Genomic DNA, 20,674 nt, shown 5'->3' on the forward strand with positions numbered 1-20,674 from the left:
TTCCGTCTCAAGTGGAGGAGGTATCCTTCTCTCTGTGCGTGGCAAACTCCTCCATCCATTATTTTAGATATATTTCTTCACTCCTCTTAGATACTTAAACAGTTGTCTCTTGTCTTAAATATTCATCTTCTCTCTCCTTATTGGATTTTTCTTTCTAGTACATGCTGCTGCTACTGCTAAGTCGCTTCAGTCGTGTCCGACTCTGTGCGACCCCATAGACGGAAGCCCACCAGGCTCCCCCGTCCTTGGGATTCTCCAGGCAAGAACACTGGAGTAGGTTGCAATTTCCTTCTCCAATGCATGAAAGTGAAAAGTGAAAGTGAAGTCGCTCAATCATGTCCGACTCTTAACGACCCCATGGACTGAAGCCTACCAGCTCCTCCATCCATGGGATTTTCCAGGCAAGAGTACTGGAGTGGGGTGCCATTGCCTTCTCTGTTTCTAGTACATAAATATGCTCAATTCTATCACCTATAAAAGAAACTTTTAACTGTTACTCTTTGTATTTTATTCCCATGACAAGACTTCTCCCCTGCCTGCTATTATCCAGTGGTTTACATTGGGTATAAGATAAACTTCAATCACCCTACTATATAGTTATCTATTTAGTCAACAACTATTTGTTAGATTTCTGCTGCTTACCAGTAACAGGGATGCTGTTTGAAGTATAGCAGTGAATAGGAGAGATGTTGTCCCTAGCCTTGTAGGACCTGAAACCAGTAAACAATACAAGATATTTTTATGACATGAGCCTTATTTGTCTTCTAAACTCACATCTATCAATCTCTCTATCTTACTATCTCTCTGCTCTATTTATTGATCTATCTACTTATCTATCGTTTATGCCCTAATTTAAAATCTGCTTCATACACTACCAAGCTTTAGCACATCCATGACTATACCTTAGAATGTCTTGCTAATCCTTTTACTGCAGTGCTTTTTATGCTTTCTCTAATTTTTTTGCCTGTATCTTTCTGAACTGTCTTATAAGTATAGATTATATATTTATCCTCTGTGCTCACATATCACTCTCTCTTCCTGAATTATTATAGTATCCCCTAATAGGTTGTAACCCTTTCTATATCTGTCCTTCCCTCTGCCCCTACTAAATGAGTACCTTGGCCTCATGTTGTGTAGGTATGCCTTTTCTTTGCTTAATACCTAAAATCTAAGTTACCTCTAGAAAGTGAGACCTCTCTTTTTTAGGCTTCAGCAATCTGCAGGTTGAAGTGAGGTTAAATTGTCAGATTTTCCATTTGTTCTTTCCTACCTCTGCTCATGTAGTATTTCAGTGACATGAACGAATATCCAGGCTTTTCTGGGAGTCTCCAAGAAATGTCTGATATTGTATACATGATAATAGTGGAAACTGCTATTACTAAGGTGAGCAACTGCTGAGTACTTGGTGGAGGTCAAGAATCTTCATTGACCATTGAACATTCTGGTCTCTGACTCTGTTCTAAGCACTGGAAATCACCATGAAATCACACATGTTATGATAATCTTAATACTATATTACATGTGTGGAACAGAGAGCAAAACCCTTCTCTCCCACTCTGTGTCATTTTATATTATCTGAAAACATGAGTTTAGGCTGTCTCTCAGTATCAAGGATGAGGTTACATGAAAATAGGTTATGCAGTTTCTTCTTCATCTCTGTTTCCTCAGACCTCAGACCCAGTTCATGCCACAAGGTAAGGGAGGACAATACGCTATTCTGCACCAACTCCTTCCTAGGCTCAGTCACCAGATGCCAGTACCCATAAAATCTCCTCTTTCACCATCTCAAAATAAATGTTTTCATGCAAACCAACTACAGGGAGATCTGTTTATCAGTTCACCAGACATGCTTAAATTTCCCTTTCTGCTGCAAGTAGTTAGTATACCTTATAGATATGGTATCTGGAAATATGCACTGATTGAATAAACGACTGAGTTAATGACAAAAATGATTAAGTGCTTTGTAGTATCTCATCAGTTTTACTTTTATTCAGCCCCATTGCTTAGAATACAAGAGCCCATAAGTTGGAGGCCATATTAGTAAGTGAGAATTTGGACTATCAAAATAAATGTGAAAGCAGACATTGAAAAATATATTTTCATGTTATATAAGAAAAATGACTAGAGCTATTATCATTCATCATCACCAACATAAGTAAGCAATAAAATCCTCTAGCTTAAGCCAAACATGTGCTTTGATTCTTTCTTTCCTCTATCTAAATTTCAAACAGCTAAATCCTTCCGAAGAAATGCCTTAGCAAAGCACTACTTTTCTGTATTAGAAAAGAAAGGACCTTGCGTTCAGAGTTGATCATAATGAACCAGCCTAGTAGAGGAAGAAATCTGCTTGTAGGCCAAGAGGGAGAAAAGTTTGGGAAGGCTCATAAAAGAAAGAAAACTATGAGAGAGCTAATGGTTACCATCAGAATATAATTTGTGTGAGAAAAGCCAGATAACATATTAACCCTCCCCACAGACTCATAAGCCCTAGGTTTGACCATATGGAAGCTCACATTCACACTGAGTGAATGTAAATAAAGGTTTTCAACTCTAGAGCTATCAAGACCATTTATGTTTCTGGCTCAGTAAGCCTTTCAATTCTTTCCTAGACATAGTTAGCATAAAAGGGCATCCCACTGTTTTCAGTACATTTGGATAAAAAGAGTTTTTACTCTAATCCTTATTTGTTTTCTTATTATAGGCTTTTGAAAGAGAAAACATATTTCCTATGCTTTACTTTGCTGTTTCATAATGAAAAATAATAAAGAATCACCAATTGACAACAATTATACCAAGAAAAATGGAATGTCATATTTTCCTGGTCTCAACATTATCAATATTCCAAAGGAAAAAAACCTCTACATGAGTTATGCTTGTGAGGACCTAGGAATCCAATAACAGTTTGCTATAGTTATTGTAATATTTCAATGCCTTGGGCATTGAAAGGTAGCCCCAGATATTTTGGTTATCAACAGGCTGCTGATTCAAGTGTGGATGACTACAGTGGTTCATACTCTACCTGCTGAAATTTTTTTTTAATTGAGAATAAGCCAATATTTTTAATCTTTCAGAATTAGTTTTCAATAATATGTCTTCATGCTGTGTGAGTTCTATGCAGGAAGTTGTGATCGATACCAGGCAAGTAAGTTTATGGGTGTTTGTGCTTAACTTGATCAAAAGTTAAGAATCACACATTATTCCCAAGAGAAGATGAGCAAAAAATTTCAGACATGCACAAAAAATTGGAAGGTGGGTATAGAAAATCAGTACAGCTAGGCATTTTTTTTTAATTAATTTATTTATTTTAGTTGGAGGATAATTACAATATTGTGGTGGGTTTTGCCATACATCGACATGAATCAGCCATAGGTACGCATTTTATTTTAAGAAAGGATATTTGCTGGTGCCATTAAGAATGAAAAGGGTTGTGGAATCAAGAGCACCATCTTGAATTTATTAATATTGATGTGGGAACATCCAAAGGGAATGGCCAAGTTGCTAGCTCAAAGGGAAGGTTTCCACTGAGAAAATTATCTACACAGGCACCCACTTCACACATGCACACAAACACACGCAGTGAAATCAGCATATTGATGCCTTTTAATGCCACAGAGCTGGATGAGAAAAATAATGGTATGTGTCGGTAGAGAAACAATTTTCTCTGAGCCTGAGCCATACCAACATGCAGAGAACTATGGAGAAGGCGGAGACAGCTACAAAACCTAAAAACAGAGACTACATAGAGTTATATAAGAATTGAGAGAATAACTACTGATATATAATAATGATTTGTCTCTTAACTAATGATAAGTTTATCCAACCTTATTATTTATATTTTTTAATGGATTTCTTTAAATTGAGAACAATATGTTTTGCTTTCCATTGATGCCAGGTCTAATTAGATCATAATTTGATTGCATTTGTTCTTTTGATTTTATTATTTAAAATGAATTTTGACATAGACATATTCTGCTATTATTAAAAGACTCTTCACATGGTTAATTGTGTGCTAAGCAAGCAAAGGAAAAATTTCTAGGAGAACATCTTTCATTCATTTAAAGCAGAAAAGATAACAGAGTATGTCTGTAAGTGGATTGGAGATTGCATAAAACTCTTTAATATGAAAGGTATACAAACAAAATTTTAATAAAAGGACCATATTTATGATAATAAGAGCTATAATTAAATAAAAGAAATGTGATTTTCCCCATAAAATTAGAGATAATAAAAAAATAAAACCCATACAACATGGCATGAATGACCAAGAATTCAAAATTTATTAGGAAAACAAAACCCCAAAACAAAAACAAAATAAGAAGCTACCTGTTCTTAAATTTTTCTGTGGCTTATTTTATCTCTAGAATTTATATTTAATTATTTCTAAATCACTTAATTGAACAAGCTCCAAGAGTTGGTGATGGACAGACAGGAAAGCTGGGCATGCTGCAGTCAATGAGTCGCAAAGAATTGGACACAGCTGAGAGACTGAACTAAACTGAGATCATTTAATTGCTATTTCATTAGCTGCAAAATCTTGCGAGTCCCTTGGACAGCAAGGAGATCAAACCCGTCAGTCCTAAAAGAAATCAACCCTGGATATTCATTGGAAGGATTGATGCTGAAGCTGAAGTTCCAATCTTTGGCCACCTGATGGGAAGAGCCAACTCACTGGAAAAGACCCTAGTGCTGGGAAAGATTGAAGGCAAAAAGAAAATGGGACAATAGAGGACGGGATGGTTAGATGGCATCACCGACTCAATGGACATGAGTTTGAGCATACTATAGGAGACAGTAAAGGACAGGGAAGCACGGTGTAATTCAGTCAGTGGGGTTGCAAAGAGTCAGACATGACTTAACAATTGAATAACAATAAAAACAAATGAATGAGAAGAAGATACTAATTTGATTCATTGCTTCCTATAAACTTGCTGGTTATTTGTATCATCATAAAGATACTTCAAGGTCTTTTATAAAGGACTCTGCCAGAAATGGTCCAATAATAAATCTTCCTCATATCTGTTTAATATTTTCTGCATAGAGGTGTACTTCCATAATTAACTCATAACATTCACCTCAAAATCATCTTTTGATTTTTAGTGTGGGTATAATTATTTTCTTTTTTTGAGATATGAAAATTAAAATGTAGTGATATTAAATAAAATGCTTAATATAAGGAATAGTAGGGGAAGGAAGAATATGGCAGATACATGTTTTATTTCACACTGGTTAGTAATTTCTGAAAACAACCTCCCTCCACTGCCAGACTTTCCCTAGAAAATCACAGAGCATTGGTCAGAAAATGCTCCTTTTAAAATTCTTGTTAGGTTTTGTCCTCAAATCCCTAGTGAGCAAATGAGATGTATCCTCCTTGCCTAAACTAGGCATTAAGAGCAAAGTGGCCTGTTTCTCACCACATGCATGACAAATGCGGGTATTACTTAAGAAATCTCTACTAGAAAGAGAGATTTGGTTAGTATTTAAAAAGTGATGAGCTCCCTGAGCCTATGATATGCTGCTGCTGCTGCTGCTAAGTCACTTCAGTCATGTCTGACTCTTTGCAACCCCATAGAGGATATGCTACTTTTTCTTAAATGAGTACAGTGGTGTGCTCAAAGATAGGACCAATCGCACATTTCTTTCCCTCTCCACCATCATGATATTAGATTGATAGCTGCAGACCCATCACTGTGGGAGGATACATCACAGTAATCAGCTGATGCTACTAATCAGGGCTTTTTGTTTGTTTGTTTGTTTGTTTTGATATTTATCAACATACATCTGTACATAGTTCATGTGATAGTTATAAAAACAAGTCATTCTTCACAGTGCCACTGTTTATCAATTTACCAATTTTGAATGCTAGGAAACAGAGAATACATATAAAGATGTTTCAAAAACACATGCCAAGGTGATTATAGTCATAGTGTACATATATTCAGTCATGTCTGACTCTTTGTGACCCCATAGACAATAGCCTTCCAGAATCCTCTGTCCGTGAAATTTTCCAGGCAAGAATACTGGAGTCGGTTGCCATTTCCTACTATAGAGGATCTTCCCAACCCAGTAGTTAAACCAGGGTCTCCAGCATTGACAAGTGGCTTCTTTACCACTGAACCACCTGGTAAGCCCTATAGAAAAAGTAAGGATTTGGTTAATATAAAATACACTATATTTTGTAATAATAACATTATGATTTGGTATTTTCAAACTTTCTAGTGTTCCCAGCATAAAATTTCTAACTTAAGAAAAATTAACTTTCAGGAATAGCAATGTCAAAATATGTTTAAAAATCTGCTAAATTATTGTTAATATTCTGGTATGTCAGAATAAAAAATACAAATATGCTAGAGCAAATGTATTAATAATCATATGATTTGGCATTAGAAACTGTGCATTTATCTGAACAGATGACAAGACATTTTTCTAAGGAACTGGAAATTATTCTCCTTATGTACTATGTTCTTAACAAGTGCTGCGTTGAAGAGTGCATTTTCCTCCACCCTGAAGGTGCGAACACGACAAGCATCTTCAGCAATACCAGTTGTATTTTTTTCTCAATACATGTTTCATTGATTCTTCATTTACGAAAAGCTGGAAAGTAGCTTTCTATCACATTTATTCTATGACATATAATTTCAACTGTGAGATTTAGTAGCAGAGTGAATGACAAATGATAGGGAAAGATTGACAGATGCTAGTAATTGTATGGTTATTCTGTTCTGTCCAGACTTCTATATTTCACTTTGTCATCTTTTATACATTAAGCTTACTCATCCATCTTGTAGAAAAGTAGAAAATTGCATAAATGGGTTATCTGGTTGTATTAGCACTGATAGAATAGAAATGAGCATTACCTTCGAAAGTATATATTAGAGCTCATCAGAAGTGAGATGGTCTGCAATTCTCCCTGTCTGACAGGAAAGGCAGTATTTTCTTGGGTAGAGTGTTCCAAATACCTATCAAGACTTTTTTCCATCTGAAAACTTTAGCCAATGGAAAAAGTAAAAGCATATCTACCTTCAGGAGAATATGGATATCAAATATGATACATATTTTTTGTATTATGCACTGGAGAGCTAAAACTTCTGACAAAAGATTTCTTCCTCTTAAGAATATTTTAAAAATCAATGAACTCAGCAATTTAATGTAACTGGAATTATTGACAAGTGGTGTGTGTGTTGTTAGTCACTCAGTCATGTCCAACTCTGCAACCCCATGGACTGTAGCCCACCAGGCTACTCTGCTATTATATAAACATAATAAAATAAATTGTTAACACTTTGTTATTAGTACTTTCAAGACATTTAGTTATTTATCCTATGATTTTAAGATCATAGAAATCAAAGTCTAATTCAATGCTACTGATCTTCCAACCCTTTCTTTGTCAGCTATCAGTTTCCTTCCAACTGCCATCAAATAAACCACTATTTATGCAATAAGATTAGCTTTTATCTCACCAGATACATGTCATCCACTTCAGGGAGTCAAAACCTGATTTCATTGTTTTAGTATCAAAGAAAACATTCTCATTTTGATCTGGTCCGAATGGTACATAGGTATCATTGGTACAAAGAAATCGTTACTCAATATTCTGGCTTACCATTAAAGGAAAAGCAGGCAAGGGAACCACAGAATTAACTCTAGCAAATCTTTTCATCATACTAATTTCATTATTTCATATGGTAAATATTTTTCACTGAGAGGTGGTATGATAATTCAGACAAAGCTTGTCATGAGGGATTCTAAATGCCAGGAAGTTAGACACATCAACAGTTTTATTTATGGGTGTGCCTAAACTACCACATGGCACACAGAAGGAGGTTTTAAAAAGTGTTGAGTGAATAAACGAATTACACACAATGTTTATAAAGCAGAGAGAGATTGGTGACTTCAGAGTACCATTAATTAGGAGCTTGCATATATTAACAGGAGGAGGAGGAGATTTTCTCTCTGCTGAGAGGCTCACAGTGGGTGCTAGCACTGACATACTCTGTTACTCTCTGTTATACCCTCATCCTCATCCTCCCAGACCTCCCTCATCTAATTGGATGAGTAGATTTGACCAGGATTTTCATGGAAATACTATCAGGGCCCTCTTTTACTGACAAATCTTCTGGGGTAAAATCTGTTGAGAATGGTTGAGTTTTTCCTTTAGTGGCTGACTTCTGGGAAAGTGCTGGAAAAACAGCCAGGTTCTATGCTGCATTTTAAATAAAGGCCATGAAAGAACAATGATGGTGACCCCCAACAATAAAGACTTCCATTTCTTCTTGGATCAATAAAACAGTATGATTTGTGCTATGAAATATAACACTATCCTATAATCATCAGTTCTCACTTTATGGAAAAGTAAATAACTGTTTAAAAGTTTATCATTACAATTTAAATCTTATTGATTTTTGTTCTCTGTTTTCTCCACTTATTTCTGGAGGAGTGACATGTTATTTTCTGTTCTTTTCTGTTATGTCAGTTTGAAAACTTTGAAAAACAAGTCCACAATCTAATGATTGAATGTATTTGTCAACATATTTAAAAACAATTCTTAAGGTTAAACTCTGGCCCTATGTTCTCCATTTCAAGCTGACTCCTTATTCCTTGTTTATTTTTCTGGGCTCCAAAATCACTACAGATGGTGACTGCAGCCATGAAATTAAAAGATGCTTACTCCTTGGAAGGAAAGTTATGACCAACCTAGATAGCATATTCAAAAGCAGAGACATTACTTTGCCAACAAAGTTTCATCTAGTCAAGGCTATGGTTTTTCCTGTGGTCATGTATGGATGTGAGAGTTGGACTGTGAAGAAGGCTGAGCGCCAAAGAATTGATGCTTTTGAACTGTGGTGTTGGAGAAGACTCTTGAGAGTCCCTTGGACTGCAAGGAGATCCAACCAGTCCATTCTCAAGGAGATCAGCTCTGGGATTTCTTTGGAAGGAATGATGCTGAAGCTGAAACTCCAGTACTTTGGCCATCTCATGCGAAGAGTTGACTCGTTGGAAAAGACTCTGTTGCTGGGAGGGACTGGGGGCAGGAGGAGAAGGGGACGACAGAGGATGAGATGGCTGGATGGCATCACTGACTCGATGGACGTGAGTCTGAGTGAACTCTGGGAATTGGTGATGGACAGGGAGGCCTGGCGTGCTGCGATTCATGGGGTTGCAAAGAGTCGGACACGACTGAGCAACTGATCTGATCTGATCTGACACAGGTTTGGACCAATATTTCTCAAACGAGGGGCTACACTGATAACTGTTTCTTCCTTGAGATCAGAACTCTACCCAAACCTGAGACTAGAGCCCTGCCTGCTCCTATTCTGCTTCACAGATGCCTCTGATGCTAATTACTTATCTGAATATCTCCTAGTTCCCCTGATGAAGTGGTTTGTTTTCCCAATAAAGCTCAATTGATATTCCTTGTGAGATTTAGCACCTGTTAATCATCTGGTTTTCTCTCATCAATAGCCTGCCATCAAAATCTAGGGACCAATGTTTGTCAGACTTTCACTCTGCATTCAGAATTGACTAGGTGCATACTCTTATGCTTATCAGAGGTGCAAATTCCAGGACTCCAACTCATGATAGTCTGACTTGGGTAGGTTGAGTGACAAAGTTGGCTTTCAGCAAACATACAGGCACATGCAGTAACAACTTATCCTCATTACAGACTTTGAGGAAGTGCTCCTGGGAGTCCATCTTATCTGTCTCAGAAGACTGCTGTTCTCTCCTCTAGCATCAGTCCCAACACAAAGAACATTGCTTTCTGTTTCCAGTTCAGGAATCTAGGAATGTTAGACTATCAAATTGCCTAGCCATCCTCACATGCTACTTTGAACTGTCACCAGATTTTTCACTCTGCAAGTCTTTGAATAAAGGGGTTGGTTCTAAACAGCAAATAAATCAATGGTCCTAAAACCTAAGTGGGCTTCATTTACATCTCAATGGGAACTTTATACTGCCTTTGCCCCAATTATTCCCCTAAATGGTTCAATTAATTGTAATTCAACTTATCACCCTCTAAATGTGACATTTTAGCATTATAAGCAAAATATATGATTAAACATCTTCCAATGAAATCAACATATTCATTTGTAAAATAGAAATCTAATTACCTTGCTACAGCTTTAGGCTGGGAGGTTTGACTTTATATAACTTTTGGCAGACCATATGTGAAGATGGTGTGAAATAACTTCAGGGTATTTTCCTTTTGTGAGAAATTACAGGTTTCATTACTCAAACCAATTATTTTTCAAAAGTTATTGAGCTAAGGATAATAGCTATTTCTATAATATTTATCATATTTGTAAACTATGCCATGAATATTGCTGAATTTATGTAACTTCTTACCAACAAGGAGCATTTGGGAATTTGCAATAGAATAAAAATTGATTCCTTACTATTTATAATACTATTAGTGTCATGAATGCTAGGAGAAGAACAAGTATTCAGAATTGAATACTGTGAAATACATTGCTTTTGTCTATGAACTAAAAAAGGTAGCGTGGTGTATGCTGAATGCATACACTGGCTTCTCAGAAATTTAAAATATTCTATCACTTTTACCCTGTATACTTATTCACAGTTATCAAATTATGAGTCCTAGTTTTTGGAGCCATTTTAAATGTCACAAAAAGAAGACTGTGCCGTGTACTACTTTGAATTTTTGGTTGACAGACCATGGGCACATCACTTAACTCTGTGAATTTCCTGTCCCTAAAAGGAGTGAATATGGGATGAGAAATCTCTAAAATTGTTTCCAATTTGAAATTACATGAAAGTTATTAAAAGTTCCAGCCGAATAGAGATATATCGAATAATACACAAACTAGGAAAGATGAATTTGAGAATCTGGGTCAGGTATTAATTTTCTCTAAATCTCAATTTATTGTCATTTTTAAAAACAGAGCAATTTCAACTCTTGTGGCTGTTGTGAGAAATGAAGACAATGTAGCCAAAAACAACTAACAAAAGGTCCACAATATAGTTTGAGAATGCAATAAGTACTCAAAATCTTTACCAATATCATCATTTTTATCATCATTATTATATTATTACTGAGGCTATTTTATTATTTCATTGTTATGGCATGTTATGACTGTTAGAAAGTTTTGTTAACTGTATGGAAAATGCAAAGCTTCATTCTGCACATAATCAGTATTTAGCTATCCATATGTCTACCTAACGGAGAAGGCAATGGCACCCCACTCCAGTAATCTTGCCTGGAAAATCCCATGGACGGAGGAGCCTGATAGGCTGCAGTCCATGGGGTCTCGAAGAGTCGGACATGACTGAGCAACTTCACTTTCACTTTTCACTTTCATGCATTGGAGAAGGAAATGGCAACCCACTCCAGTGTTCTTGCCTGGAGAATCCCAGGGACAGGGGAGCCTAGGGGGCTTCCGTCTATGGGGTTGCACAGAGTCGGACACAACTGAAGCGACTTAGCAGCAGCAGCAGCAGCATGTCTATCTAAAGGTTTCTCTGGTAGCTCAGTTGGTATACAATTTGCCTGCAATGCAGGAGACCCTGGTTCAATTCTTCAGTTGAGAAGATCCCCTGGAGAAGGGATAGGTTACCCACTCCAGTATTCTTGGGCTTCCCTGATGGCTCAGATGGCAAAGAATCCACTCACAATGAGGGAGACCTGGGTTTGATTCCTGGGCTGGGAAGATCCCCTGGAGGAAGGCAAGCAACCCGCTCCAATATTCTTGCCTGGAGAATCCCCATGGCAGAGGAGCCTGATGGGCTACAGTCCATGGGTCATAAAGAGTTGGACATAACTGAGTGACTAAACACAGCACAGCACATTTTTACCAGAAATGGCTTAAATTTCTTCTATATTTAAAGCTGTACTGACAGCTTTTCTAGAGTTGTTTTTTGGAGGAATTCTAGGACATATGCTTCTGGATTGAGGCACTAAAAACATCATTTTTCTTGCATTTTTGCATCTCTGTATCTGGCACCAGCTAGAAACAGGGAGAGCAGAAACCAAAAAATAGATAGAAAAAAAAAGATACCAGAACTTCTGCAAAATGGAATAAAGCTTAATTTGCAGAATGACTAGGTAAGAAGTAAGGTTTATGGTACTACTCCTTCAGCACCTAACCCATCCTCACAAGAGTCTAGCTAGCTGTTTACATAAAGACTGTTAACATAAGGAAGGGTACCTTTAAAGGGGACCCAAAGCTATTCTTTAACCATGCTTCTAAGTTCTAAAAAAAATCATATCCTTCAACTTTAAAAAGTGAAATAGACAATAGAAAATCCTTGGATATGCTGTATAGATGAGAGAAAAGCCCTTTGGGAGGGCGAAAAGGGCAGCAGACTTTATTTTGCAATTAGCAAAGGCTAAATGACTGCAAGGTAATTGACAGCTCCCTAGGTACTGACAGGAGGAGCTCAGTTTTGATTCAATACATTGACGACAAAACTCTGGGATTGTGAGATCTTTAAAAAGAAGCCACAAATCGATGAGTAAGGCAATCTACTTTAAGTGCTTTGCTCAGTAGCAGCCTTTGAACTCTGAGTGCTGGGCAGAAGCCTAAACTAGGATAAGGGTATTTTCTCAGGGTGAGGATCCTTACCTGACTGTGTGGATTATCAAGCACTGTGTGGTACATCTTTTATCTTTTCCTCCTTCCATGTTCCTTTTCCCTCTATCATAAATACTTGTTATTCTCTTCCTCTGGCCAACCCAAATGAACTAAGAGCCAAATGAACGAAAGATTAAAGGAAAGCTACTGAGGAAGAACAGACTGACTGAAAGTTTTATATATATATATATATATTTATATATATAGAGAGAGAGTTGTTGCTGTTGTTTAATCACTAAACCATTCCTGATTCTTTTGCAACCCCATGGACTGTAACCTGCCAGGCTTCTCTCTCCATGGGGTTTCCCAAGCAAGAACACTGGAGTGGCTTGCCATTTCCTTCTCCCTCCAATAGACAGGAATATGTATGTATATATGGCTTTCCGTGGCCCAGTGGTAAAGAATCTATCTACCTGCAATGCAGGAGACACAGGAGATACAGATTCAGTCCTTTGGTGGGGAAGATCCCCTGGAGTAGGAAATGGCAATCAACTCCACTATTCTTGCCTGGAAAATCCCATGGACAGAGGATTCTTGTAGGCAACAGTCCATGGGGTTGCAAAAGGATCTGACAAGACTTAGAGACTAAACAACAAACAGCATACGCACATATATATGTATATGTGTATATACACATACATACATGCATGCTTGCAAGAGAAGATAGAAAGGTAGGTAGATATAGAGGAGAAGAGAGCAGACAGAAAGCATGCAAAAGAGAAAGATTAATTTGATTTTGTATACTCTACATATTTCTATATTCACGTTTTACCAAGGCTATAAATTATTTGATGCAGGAGACATGGGTTTGACCCCTGGGTTGGGAAGATTATCTGAAAAAAGAAATGGCAACCCACTCTAATATTATTGCCTAAGAAATTCCATGGTCATAAAACCTTGGTGGACTACAGTCCATGGGGTCACAAAAGAGTCAGACATGACTTAGTGATTAAAACAACCACAACAATGTATTATTAGATTTTAGATTCATTGCCAAATTTGATTTTCCTTTTAGAGTTCCCAGTGCAGTATTGATTTATATTTATTTGATTATCATTAGTGAATTAAACAGTTTCTACATATACCTTGTAAGGTACATGTTTAATATAAGGTTTGCATAAATAAATGCCTGAATATGTGCCAAAATGTTGATGACAGATAGATGAATGGTATAACTGACATTTGAGCTTCTTTACTTCGCTTACTTTCATCTTTAATCTTTCAATCATCCCTTATTGCCTTTTTAATCAAATAAAGAGTTGACAATGACCTGCCAGTCCTCAGTCAACTTTCATTTGTCTCCATATTTGTTAAACCACTATACTGCATCAGTACAGAGCTAGTTGTTGGAAATAGAGGTAACATAGGATATAGGGTCTGTTTGTATAAAGTCTAAAATCCAGGGGAGAATGTAATGAGTGTTATTGGTATTTACAATGTGCTATTTTAAAAAATAGGGAAATCTGCTTTTCAAAGGAGATTATATATAATGTAAGACCTAAAGAGTTAGTAGAAATTGGACAAAACTATATAGTAGCTGAGAAAAAAGAATATCCTAAGAATTCTCATGGGCAAAGGAGCAAGTTTTATAACCATGGCCAGTTTGATGAATTACAAATAATTTTGTGTGATTAGGTTAAGTGATGAAAAGTTAATTGAGAAAATTAAAAAAGGAGGTAAGCAGGGATATTAAAAAGAGCCCATGCCCACATTCCAACAGTAGAAATAATAATTTGTTGAGTGACATGATTAAAATTGCCACTTTGAAAGATGACAGTATTCTTGCCTTGAGAACCCCATGAACAGTATGAAAAGGCAAAAAGATAGGACACTGAAAGATGATGAGATGGTTGGATGGCATCGCAGACTCAATGGACATGAGCTTGGGTAAACTCCAGGAGTGGTGATTGACAGAGAGGCCTGGCGTGCTGCGGTCCATGGGGTCACAAAGAGTCGGACACGACTGAGTGACTAAACTGAACTGATATGATATTATTAGTCTGAATTGATAGAGATCCTGCAACTAGAGTGGAATACATTGGAGACATATTTAGGAGATAAAATATGGAAAACTTTCTGACTCACTGAATTTGAAACATGAGAATAAAGAATGTGACTGGAATAAGTCAAACAAGTCTGAAATACATCAAACAATTTAAATACATGGCAGGTGGTACAAATGTCTATGGAATTATTGAGTTTGATTCAGGCACAGGGAAAAATGTCAAGATACATACAGGAAGATCAAAGGGAAATTTCAGATATCCTGACTTTGGATATTATAGAAATATTCTGTAAAGTAAACCTGGCATTTATCATAAATTAATTTCCTTCAAATATCTCATGTTGTGTACAGTCAAGGAAACACACTAGAGAAAAACTCTAAGACTAGTTGGATTGTTTACTGCAAAATGTTACTATCCTATTCAATCCTCAAATAAACTGAATTTCTTGTGGTCACAACAATAGGCATACATGTTATATGGCTTTCAGGGACTTATTCTTAAATTCCAGATTAATTCTAACTACTTCCATGAAATTTTATCTGATATTTGTTGACTAAAATAATTTCTTTTATCCAAAATTCTATTGCTATAACATTTATATTTATAGTATAGTTTTATTGTATTATAAGATTGTTTTACTCAAAGATAATTGTGATATAATATTCAACAAAACATTAATTATTGAAACATAAGAAAATATCTATTTTGTGACGCATCATTTTTCTCTCAGTACAGATGTGGATGTATCAGTGTATGTAGTTTTTCTTCTTTCCCAAAATTTATACTTCCATCTTTGTCATGCTGTTATTCATCATAATTGACTTTCAGAGGAGTGACATCTAAGATTATCATACCCTTGACTTTAGAGGAAAGCATCTGGGGTTTTGTCATTTAATTTAATGTTGACTCCTGATTTGTAATATGCATAATTTAAAATTAATTATATTTTAAAAATCTACCTTTAATAAAAATTCTGTTAAGAATAATTTAATTTTTAAGTATACTTCTTACATAAAGTAAGGTAATAATGTTGGAATTTTTCATTCTTTGACTAAATAATATTTATACTGAAGTATTTTTGCATTCTTAGAATAATAACAAATTGATTATGTGTCATATTTTAATGTACTGCTAGAATATTGTTAGAATTCTAAATTGGATTTTTTATTTACATCAATGATTTTAATTGCCCTGAGGGTATGTATATGTTTGTATATTTGTATATATATATTAGTTTTTAATCAACTTTTGATTAAAGTCATGATGGCATTTAATAATGTGTTGGAAATTTTAGATTACTTAAAAATTGTTTGATAATGTTGAAGTACCATTACATTTATTTGTCTTGATATATTGAATAAGCAACCTGTAATACTTTCTGGGATTTTTTTTCCTGTTACTTGTCACTTTTTAGATTTTTTTACCTATTCTAGTAACCATTTAATTTCATATTATGCTAGAAATTCTCAGTTATATTGCTATGTGTTTGTTCATAGATTTATTTTACTTGTTGTGGTTTAAAAAGGTGACACATTCATGGGTTAAGAAATGTGAACAATAAAAGGTACTCCAACTCACAAGTTCAATATTTAATATCTAGTCCCTCTCCTGAAAGGTAAAAATACTTTTGTTGGTTATTAGGAAAATTCTAAATATTTTAATTAGACATCTCTGTATACATCTGATTTATTAATCTAGGCAGTATATTTTTATGTACTGAGAGATGTATGTACCAATAAAACTGAGAGACGGAAGAGTGGAAGTAATATACACTATTTAGAAATGTCACCATCCATTTATCCCCCAAAATATAATATTTTGTTTTATAATCTTTGTAAGTATCTGATCTTGTACATTGGAGAAGGCAATGGCAACCCACTCCAGTACTCTTGCCTGGAAAATCTCACGGGCAGAGGAGCCTGGTGGGCTGCAGTCCATGGGGTTGCTGGGAGTCTGACACGACAGAGCGACTTCACTTTCACTTTTCACTTTCATGCATTGGAGAAGGAAATGGCAACCCACTCCAGTATTCTTGCCTGGAGAATCCCAGGGACGGGGGAGCCTGGTGGGCTGCCATCTATGGGGTCACACAGAGTCGGACACGACTGAAGCGACTTAGCAGCAGCAGATCTTGTACAAACTGTCTTGTACAAAACGCTCTTCTTAGATATTTTAATTTGGTTACTCTCTTTCAAATTATTGGCATGTGCTACAGAAAATAAGCTCAGGATATGTATGGTTATGACATAAATGTGGTCAACTTCATACAATATCTATACTCATAGTTTTGTTATGAAAATAAAGTAACTTCATAATGATGATCCTAAATTTGTGTCACATTCTAGCACATCTGCTAATTTATCAAAGATTCAACTGCCTTAAGCAAAATTTGAAAGTATATTGTTGAAGTAAAATTTGTTGAAAATTAGTTAACCATATATGTATATATGGGCTTCCCCAATGATCAGTGTTAAAGAATCCATCTGCCAGTGCGAAAGACCCAGGAGACACAGTTTCAGTCCCTGGGTTGGGAAGATCCCCTGGAGGACAAAATGGCCACTCATTCCAGTATTCTTGCCTGGAAAATCCCCTGGACAGAAGACTCTGGTGGACTGCTGTCCAGAGGGTCTCAAAGAGTTAAACATGACAGAGCATGCACATACATACTTATGTGTATATATCATGTATCATCTAAAGTCGGATAGCCAAAATAGGCGTTTGTCTTTATTTGGTTATAAATTCATATCAGAATGGAGAAACTGACTCCATTATTATAAAACCATGTCTAAGTGTTGGTCCGACATCCATTCAATGCATATAGATGTCTCTATTCAACTGCTTATGTTACCCAGGATGCTTCTTTCCCCAATTATTTTGGCTAAAAGTAGAATAAAGATAATATTTTGCATTTATGATTTTAATGTTTTTTTTTAATTGATGACAGCCAACCCTGGCCACTGTTGATCAAACAATCATGTCCCTTAAGAAGAATGTGTTCAGAGTAGTGCTAAAACATGATAAAAACTTGTGGAAGATAAGTAGCAAAAGGTTTCATATTTTAAAAAGGTTAACGCTAGTTGAAGAAGAAAACACTACAAATCTATCATGAATCAGTCTTTATTATTTCCGAAAAAATCCTCTTTAATGACATATGTAGGTCTTACTATTTCTTAACATGGCAGCAATCTAGGGACTTTGATGTTTTTCTACTGGTGGTCATAATGCTCTGTAGAGAAGATGCTCTTTTATCCTTCCATGAAGGCACTAACTGAAAATATGGAGTGAATTTGGGATAAGTACAGAAAGAAGTTCAGCGGGATGCAAGGGCCCCTCTCCTTCTGTTATCATGTGGAAAGTTGTGTTGAATCTAGCACATAGTGAATTTTAGAAAAAGAACCTTGCTTCTCTCCCCCCTCCACACACTCCACTCTCGTGATGCTTTATTCATAAGGACTAGCACTTTCACTTTCATTTTTTAGAATAACTAGAAATATATAGGGCACTAGGTAAGAAGGAGATCTTTCTCTCGGGAAACGTCATTGCTGAAAAAAGCCAAGAGTCACAAACCAGCATAGAGTTGCCTTAAACAGAGGTTGTAAGTATCAACTTGAAATGGATTTTCCATTCAGACAGCACAATTTTGCTGAGTCAGTGCACTGCAAAACAACCAAAAGGTGGAGCTAAGGATCTAGGCAAAAATTTCCTTTCTTCTACATTCTGAATCCATTTCTATTAATTACAAGTAGTATGGGTTGCTATTTTGTTTTGCTTTGTTCCTGAATTGAAAAACTAATATTCGTTGTTATTTTTGCACAGACCAGATAACGGCTTAGTATTATACATCTTGGATAAAAAATATGTAAAATTGCTACATTTTTCTCTTTAAACAAGAATTTATTCTAGATTCCTGCTTTTTCCAATTCCTATATTTAATCAGGAATTTTTATGTTGGAAGTAAATATCTTCAAATGTTTATTTCTTCATTGACAGCTCATTTATAATGTGAACATGGCTAATTTTCAACAAACATAAGGTCAATTTACTGGGAACAATTTCACACATTAAAAAATATTTTTTGTGTCTAAACAGAAAAATATTAAGATTTTATAATAGTAAATACATCAGAATTTTGAGAGGTGAGAGCATTTCTGTGAGTACCAAAATATTTTAAATCTCTTTTTCTTAACCCACTTTACAGAATGAAGGTAACAATAAAATGATAATGGGATACATATATATATATATATATATATATATATCATCCACAGGATTCTCCAGGCAAGAATACTGGAGTGGGTGGCCATGACCTCCTCCAGGGGATCCTCCCAGCTCAGGAATTGAACCCATGTCTCCTGTGGCTCCTGCATTGCACGTGGATTCTTTACTCACTGAACCCCATGGGAAGCCCAATATATATAATCAGTTCAGTCACTCAGTCATGTCCAACTCTTTGTTACCCCATTGATTACGGCACACCAGGACTCCCTTGTCCATCAACAACTGTCAAAGTTTACTCAGACTCATGCCCATATAGTTGGTGATGCTATCCAACCATCCCATTCTCTGTCATCTCCTTCTCCTCCTGCCTTCAATCTTTCCCAGCATCAGAGACTTTTCCAATGAGTCAGTTCTTTGCATCAGGTAGCCAGAGTATTAGAGCTTCAGCTTCAGCATCAGTCCTTCCAATGAATATTTAGGATTGATTTCCTTTAGGGTTGACTGGTTTGATATCCTTGTAGTCCAAGGGACTCTCAAAAGTCTTCTCCAACACCACAGTTCAAAAGCATCAATTCTTCAACTTACTTTATGGTCCAATTCTCACATCCATACATGACTACTGGAAAAACCATAGCTTTGACCAGATGAACTTTGCTGGCAGAGTAATGTCTCTGCTTTTTAATATGTTGTCTAGGTTGGTCATAACTTTTCTTCCAAGGAGCAAGCATCTTTTAATTTCATGGCTGCAGTCACCATCTGCACTGGTTTTGGAGCCCAAGAAAATAAAATCTGACACTTGTTTCCATTGTTGCCCCATCTATTTGCTATGAAGTGATGGGATGGGATGCAATGATCTTAGCTTTTTGAATGTTGAGTTTTAAGCCAACTTTTTCACACTCCTCTTTGACTTTCAATAAGAGGCTTTTTAGTTCCTCTTCACTTTTTGCCATAAGGGTGGGGTCATCTGCAAATCTGAGGTTATTGATATTTATCCCTGCAATCTAGATTCCAGCTTGTGATTCATCCAGTCCATCATTTCACATTATGTACTCTGCATATACGTTTAATAATCAAGGGGACAATATACATCCTTGACATACTCCATTCCCAATTTGGAGCCAGGCCATTGTTCCATGTCCAGTTATAACTGTTGCTTCTTGACCTACATACAGATTTCTCAGAAGGCAGGTAAGGTGGTCTGATAGTCTCATCTGTTTAAGAATTTTCCACAGTTTGTTGCAACCTACACAGTCAAAGGCTGTAATGTAGTCGATGAATCAGAAGTAAATGTTTTTCTGGAATTCTCTTGCTTTTTCTATGATCCAATGGATATTGGCAATTTGATCTCTGGTTTTCTGCCTTTTCTAAATCCAGCTTGAACATCTGGAATTTCTCAGTTCACACACTCTTGAAGCCTAGATTGGAGAATTTTGAGCACTAATTTGCTACCATGTGAGATGAGTGTAATTGTTCAGTAGTTACAACATTCTTTGGCATTGCCATTCTTTGGGATTAGAATGAAAACTGACCTTTTTCACTTCTATGGCCATTGTTGAGTTTTCCAAATTTGCTGGTATATTGAATGCAGCATTTCACACCATCATCTTTTAGGATTTGAAAGAGCTCAGAAGGAATTCCATCACCTCCACTAGCTTTGTTTGTAGTGACGCTTCCAATGGCCCATTTGACTTCACATGGCAGGATGCCTGGCTCTCAGTAAGTGATCACACCATCATGGTTATCTGGGTCTTTAAGATCTTCTTTGTGTAGTTCTGTGTTTTCTTGCCACCTCTTCTTAATATCTTCTGCTTTTGTTAGGTCCTTATCATTTCTGTCCTTTACTGTGTCCATCTTGCATGAGTG

Source organism: Bos javanicus, chromosome 11 (assembly GCF_032452875.1).
Source record: "Bos javanicus breed banteng chromosome 11, ARS-OSU_banteng_1.0, whole genome shotgun sequence".
NCBI lineage: Eukaryota > Metazoa > Chordata > Mammalia > Artiodactyla > Bovidae > Bos > Bos javanicus.